The 6,362-nt window shown below is 41.8% G+C and overlaps 1 long non-coding RNA gene across 1 annotated transcript; it reads right to left on the bottom strand.

The window, feature by feature from the left end:
• Positions 1–217: 217 nt before the first annotated feature.
• LOC103476125 (uncharacterized) lies at positions 218–5,693 on the bottom strand. Its single transcript, XR_535415.2, has 3 exons — positions 5,423–5,693; positions 1,584–1,614; positions 218–1,124 (listed from the first exon to the last, which is right to left on the bottom strand). It is a non-coding gene; the product is annotated as an uncharacterized LOC103476125 (long non-coding RNA).
• Between the last annotated feature and the right edge of the window lie 669 nt (positions 5,694–6,362).

Here is a 6,362-nt window from a genome sequence, read left to right as displayed (position 1 = left end):
ATCGTTCATAAAAATTACTGGGGAAAGACACTCTGCCACTTTTCTTATTGGCTTATTTTACTTTCTTTTTTTAAAACAATTGCATATGAGAATAGCAATCATAAGTATACTGTGGATATTGAATGTGCGAGTATTGAATAGGTGAAGGCAACATTTTGTCCCACAGCTCATCATTATTGAGAGCTCAGAAGTAAAAAATCGTGTGTATCTCAGATTTTCTGCCACGGCTCCCAGCTCTCCTCACTTGTCCTTCTTCTCCCTCTCGTGGCCCTGCTGCTCTTTCCACATTTCCAACTCGTTTTTAATGGCCAAAACCTAATATTTACATCTTTTGTTTTTGAGCTGAGGCCAAGCAGAAGCATGGAGTGGTGCATGTGTGCAGGATGCTGGAGGTGGCAGGAACTAATGATCTCATTAGATCTCCAGAAGGGAAATAAACAATTGTCCTTTTTTCAGAGTCTTGCATTACTGAAAGGCGCAGGAGCCCTTGCATGAGCGTGTGCGTGTGTGTGTGAGAGAGAGATTCCTTCTAATGGGTCGTGTCGGGGTATCGTCACAGATCTCTGCGCCCGAGTTAAAATAATTCAAACTGCAGCACAGCTCAGAGGATGACACGTTTTTGTTCTCGCTCTGCGCCGAGCCAATCGCTGCTGTCGCTCAGCACTGAGACGTGAATGTCCCTGCAGGTAAAATGCCACCTCCTCCTCCATTTTCTCTCCAAAGAGGTTTTTATAAACACAAGCGGCGGAAACTGCACGCTTTTCAGGATGTTCTTTAACACCTAAGTATGCTCTAAAAGTGACATAGTCGTGTCCAGAGCAGCAGAATCCCCGGTTCTCCGTGCTGCATGCCCGCTGCAGATTCATGGCAGATTTCTTCTCTCTTTCATCTCCTTTCCACCCTGATCTGCAGCAGAAAACACAGCATGGCTGGGAGGATTGGACAGCGGTGCATTCCTACACGACTCTGCTCCCTGAAGCATTTGCATCACAATCTTCACTCCGCAGCTCAACACAATTCACAGCTGTGCTGGTTCAGCATCCCGCGATCTGAGATTCCAGTGGAACACGCGTGGCTTCCAGCAGATCCTTTCTGATGACAGCTCTTAATGCCGTTGAATAAAACTAAAACAATCGAATAAAAATTTACATTTTTTTTCATTTGAAACGTTAAGGATGACACAAAGAACATTTTCCTCAACAAATAATGCAGCATTGCACCATCGTAAATATATGGTAGTTAATGTTTAACTTTACAGAAGCATTATGTGAAATAAAACCGCACACAGATCTGATCAAACTTCAGCGTTCTTCTGCGCCAGAGTGAAAAAGTAAAAGGTAAGATGTTAAAATGATTCACTACAACAAAATCCATCAGTGGGGTTGAATTAAGGACTTTAGTTCACAATAAAGAATGAGTTTATTCACTTAAAATGACATAGAGACATTTTATTTGACATCCTAAGCTAGCACTGGGTTGTGTTTGCTGAGTAGCTAGCACAAGCTAGCGCTAGCTTAGTTTAGCATTCATTTGCATCAAAAAGTTAATGAAAAAAAACAGTAGTTTACAAAGTGTACACTTACGTCAGAGTCTTGACTTAAGCTGATAGAAAATCTGTGGAGAGAGCAAAAGATTAGGGAGATGGGAAGGAGGACGGCCTCAGAGATTTGGGCTACCTCACTAATGCCAGTTAGCATGCTGTTTGGCAACACTAGCTTGCTAAAGGGTTTATGGCATGTAACGCCCATAAAGATTTTTCTCTTGATAAATACATATTTTAAAATAGATCATTATATTATATATAATTTTCTTTCAAAAATAATTGTTTTATTTGAGTAAAAAATAACTTATTTTAATAAGTTATTTAATAATAATTTTAGGCTTCACTATTTGTTTTAAATATGAATTTTATTATTCAAATTCAAATGATTGTCAATAAAAGTCTTAGATATTATAACTTTTTTACGATACATGCTAGGCTAGCAAAATAACTGACTTAACTGGTTTTAACCAACAATTTAACTGATTTTTTTCTAACAAAACAATGCAAAATTATATTATATTACTTACTTTTTACCTGGTTAATATTCTAGACATTGAGGACACAAAGTTTCAGATTCAGCTGGCGTCCTCAACACTGAGACCTTCACACTTCTCTCCGGCCGAACAGTTTGGAATTAGCACCTCAGCCTCAGCTGCTGCTCCCCAAATCCCCCCTTTTAAAAACCTCTGCTAAACTTGTTGGTTCTCCACCTGTGTACTCCAAACACACACACGTCTGGCTGAACCCCTCCGACCCGACATCAGACTCCAGCAGCATTCCTCTTGGTGTCACATGGCCGCCGCTGAGCTCAGTCTGAGTCGAACGGGCCATTTGATTTGTGTACCAACACGGTGCCAACATTCCAGCCTGTCGGGCGTTTTGTTGGAGGGATTTCCTGTGTGCTCTCGTGCCAGCGAGTTTCGATCACTGCTGCGCTGTGACAGGTGGACGCAGGGCCAGGGGTGAACTGCTAATGTGGAGGTTCCACTTAAACATTGAGTGCTTCTCTGGGAGATGAGACTAAAGTGTTGTACCTGCTTTTTGTTTGCAGCTGCAGACAGGAGTGCACTTTTATCCCTTTAAAGACCTTTGCGAAGTTCTTTACCTCGTCAGAGGTCACTTTTTCTTGTCGGCTCGTCTGTCGTACCAAACTTCAGCCACACCAGGGCCAAATTAACTCTAAATCAGATCATGTTTAGCTCAGATTAAATCAAGCCAACTCCCCAACCAGCTGCAGCTGTGAGCCCGGCTCTGTTTTGGCTGGCGTTCCTGAGAGCGCTTTGATGAGGACTGTGGCATGGCTCTCGAAACCAGTCATCCCAGTGATATTTCACAGATACGCCTTGAGTCTATCAGACCGAATTGGGTTGACTTCGTATTTAGACTGCTGAGCCTGTGCTGGTCAGAGAGGAGCTGTCTGGTCAAACACACACTGGTACAGTTTACAAACCGGTCGGAGGTCAAAGCGGTGATGCCATTTAAACAACTACAGCAGATGCTGATCCAGAGATGACAAACAGAGGATTGTTTACAACACCGAAAGGAAAGGGGAACCAGTTCTTCGCCCTTTGAATTCGTCAACAGGGCTGCAAAAAGGGGCGAGTTGTTACTGTGAGTACAGTACATGTTCCTGAACGCCCCTTCTGTACCGTTTCAGCTTCAGCTCTGTCAGTCTGCATTCCTTCCAGGATTTAAATTAGATTCAAACATCTGTGTCTGAAACCTTGGCAATGGGAGCCATTCTTTCTTAACTGCCAGTTAGAGATTGTTGCCGAAGGTAAATAGATTACGGGAAGAAGGTCCGGGGAATCTTTCTTGGGTGCCTAATTCTGGAAAACGCTGTGACCTCAATAGCTCTCAGATTTGTCCTTTGCTCTCTGCCAAGCGACGCCCGGGGGTTTGCTAAGGTCTGTTAGCTGTGGCACCGCTCAGAATAAAGAAGGAGGCTAATTATTTCCAACGACACTTTAAGTTGCGAGCTTAAACTGTTGACCTGAGGGTGTGGAGGAAGAAATTATCTAACTATCTTGTCAGTGTGAGAGATGTGCCGCATTTGTGGAAGTTGAAGGGGGGCCACATTGTGACTGTGTGGCTTTTTGATTCAGACCCGTCTTGAGGGGATCCTGCATGCATGTCTGGAATCTCAGGTTCCCTCTCTGTTTGTTATTTTCTGCTCTTGTTTTGATAGATGATAGTCAGCTTGTGCTAAGTTGCTCTGAGTGTTGCCTACTCAGTTAAATTTAAACAGGTCGAGGGCAAACTTCTCAATTTCTGGGAAGAAAGTTTTGACTTTTGTTGCTCTTATCAGCATAGAAAAATGGGCCTTCGAATTCATTTGCACATTTTAATCCGAAAAATGTGCTGTGCATTGCTACGTCGCCCCCTATCTCAGCTTATGGGTATTTCGGGTATGTTTCCTTCAGCTTTAAACTAAAGTTTTTTTTGCCAACTCTTTTTTACAAAATAGCTTAGTTTCAGTCAGATTTAATGGAAGGTGTCTCAGAACAGTACAATTTTAAAGCTACTGATTCTAATTTAGATTTCGGTTTGAACTTTGACTAGACCATACACTCTTAACCCGAGTTTGTTGACTTTACTAGAAAACTGCATGCGAACACGTTGCCTCAAACCATTCTAGTTTTTACACAAAGATGGAACTAAGCAGGTTTAGCTGTGGTAACTTTGTAGCAAACACATTTATCAGTCTTTACCGAAAACGGTTTAGCTCACAGAAATTTCTTCGCATAATAGTACTATTTTAAGGTAAACCTACATGGTCACATTAAGTAAATTACCAGTATAACATTATTTAAAGCTACTTATAATATTTTGTTTATATAGTAACCATTAAGGGACCCTAAAGATCTAATCATAAACATTAGTTCCCCCTTTGGTAATATAGTAATTAACGTCGAATCATAAAACTGTTAAATTTTGACTGATGACACACGTCACTGACACATCATGCGTTGTGACCCAGTATCAGTTTTATATTTTTATTATATATGTATATATATTGTGCTCAAAGGAATTTCTTGAAAATTGAAAAACTCAGAGCTATGGTTGAACTTGCAGGGCTAAGTTTGAATAGGCTCCGCCCCCTCGCTTAAAAGCAACCCCTTAGTTATCTTTGTACAACTGGATCTTTATATTCTGCATTTTTGTAGAACATTAAAGTAAATTAATTTGATTAATTAATGAGACAACATTTTAACCAAACGTGAATGTTTAGTCAATCACTAAAAACTTTAATTACAATTAATACAGGTTTAATCTAAATATTAAGAGATTCGTATGCATTGGTCCAAACCATTCCACTGGAGCTATTGGTGTATGCTTCCCTGTACACATTCCCATATTATGATACTACCACTACCATGTATGATGGTGGGGATTGTGTTAGCTTCCTGCCACGGGTTTGGCATCATCTGATCAGAGCACCATTTGTGTTTTGTCATTAAATATCTACGAGATAGTCAGCGTTTCTGGTTGGTGTGTGGTCAAAAGCTGAAGGGGTGGAAACACTTTGCACACGCCGGTCCAACAGTGAGCCCGATTCCTCCTGCAGGAAGCGGTTCCCGTTCTACGGGCGCTGGCCGCTGCTCATGAAAGCTCAGTGAGTCAGAAAACACCTCGGCTGGACGGGGAGTGATGTGCTGAGGAATCAAACTGGTTTACTTCCTCTGTCTCCACATGCCTGAGCAATGTGTGTGAGCAGCCAAACCGGAGAGATTTATCAGCACTTATGAACCACTACCCCCTGCCTGACCCCAAGAAACCTCCAGAACAAGGAAACCTAATAAATCAAGGGGTCAAACCTCAACATTAGGCTCCCCAGTAGATGTATGTCATGTGCTTGAAAAGGATTCCAGTATTTACCATAGTTCCTTCCTTCTTTAAACCAACTTTTCCTCTCCCACTGTGTCAAGGTTTTCCTTTTGTGACTTCTTAAGCACTCATGTTATTTCTCTTCCCAGCGTTTCTCCTCTTGTTCTCCTGGTTGCAGCAGCGAGTCTGGTGACTCTGGCCCCTAACCTGCCTGCATGAGGCCGCGATCATTTCCTGTGGACCCTCCTGGCCCCGTCTGCCTGATAGCAGCTCTAATCCCCTTAGCTGAACTCTGTCTGCTTACCGCCTGCCAACAAGAAAAAAAAAAAGAAAAAAAACGTGCATTCAGTCATTTGCTGTCATGAAACAGGGGGTAGGAAAACTGTCATATATTTCACATAAAGTACTTTCTAGGAAAAAAAAAATTAAGAATTTGTCTTGGTGAGATAAAAACTATTTCCAAAGCATCTAATGACACCCACACTTCCCTCGTCCATCATAATCCAACGCATGGTCGGACAAACAGTCCAGTTTACTCCATGCAGCCGCTGCCCAAGGAGGATAGCTAAAACACATGTTCACAGAGTCAGGAGAAACATTAATCAGTTGCACCTTCTGCTCCCAGAAGACGCCTGGGGCCGAAATGAAATAATAAGAATAATACATCACGTACGGTTCAAAATTATTTGTACAGTGTACATCCGTGGGATGTATGCTAAACCCCCTGATTGAGATTTCTGAACCCGCCGGATCATTAATAACTCGTGCAACAGAAATAATCTGTCAGCGTGCAAATTATATTTACTCAACCACAGCCATGTTTAGTGAAATTCATGTCTTTCATGTCATTTTCACTTTGGAATTTCTTTTTAAGTGGACTGACAAATTGAGATATGACTACAAATTGTAATCAGAGCGTTTTTGTGGTTCTCCACATTCTCCTGGAAATAACTACGGTTCTGGGGAAACGTACAACCTCGGCTTATGCCAT

Source organism: Poecilia reticulata, linkage group LG14 (genome assembly GCF_000633615.1).
Source record: "Poecilia reticulata strain Guanapo linkage group LG14, Guppy_female_1.0+MT, whole genome shotgun sequence".
NCBI classification, from domain to species: Eukaryota; Metazoa; Chordata; class Actinopteri; order Cyprinodontiformes; family Poeciliidae; genus Poecilia; species Poecilia reticulata.
This window is presented reverse-complemented; position numbering and strand designations above follow the sequence as displayed.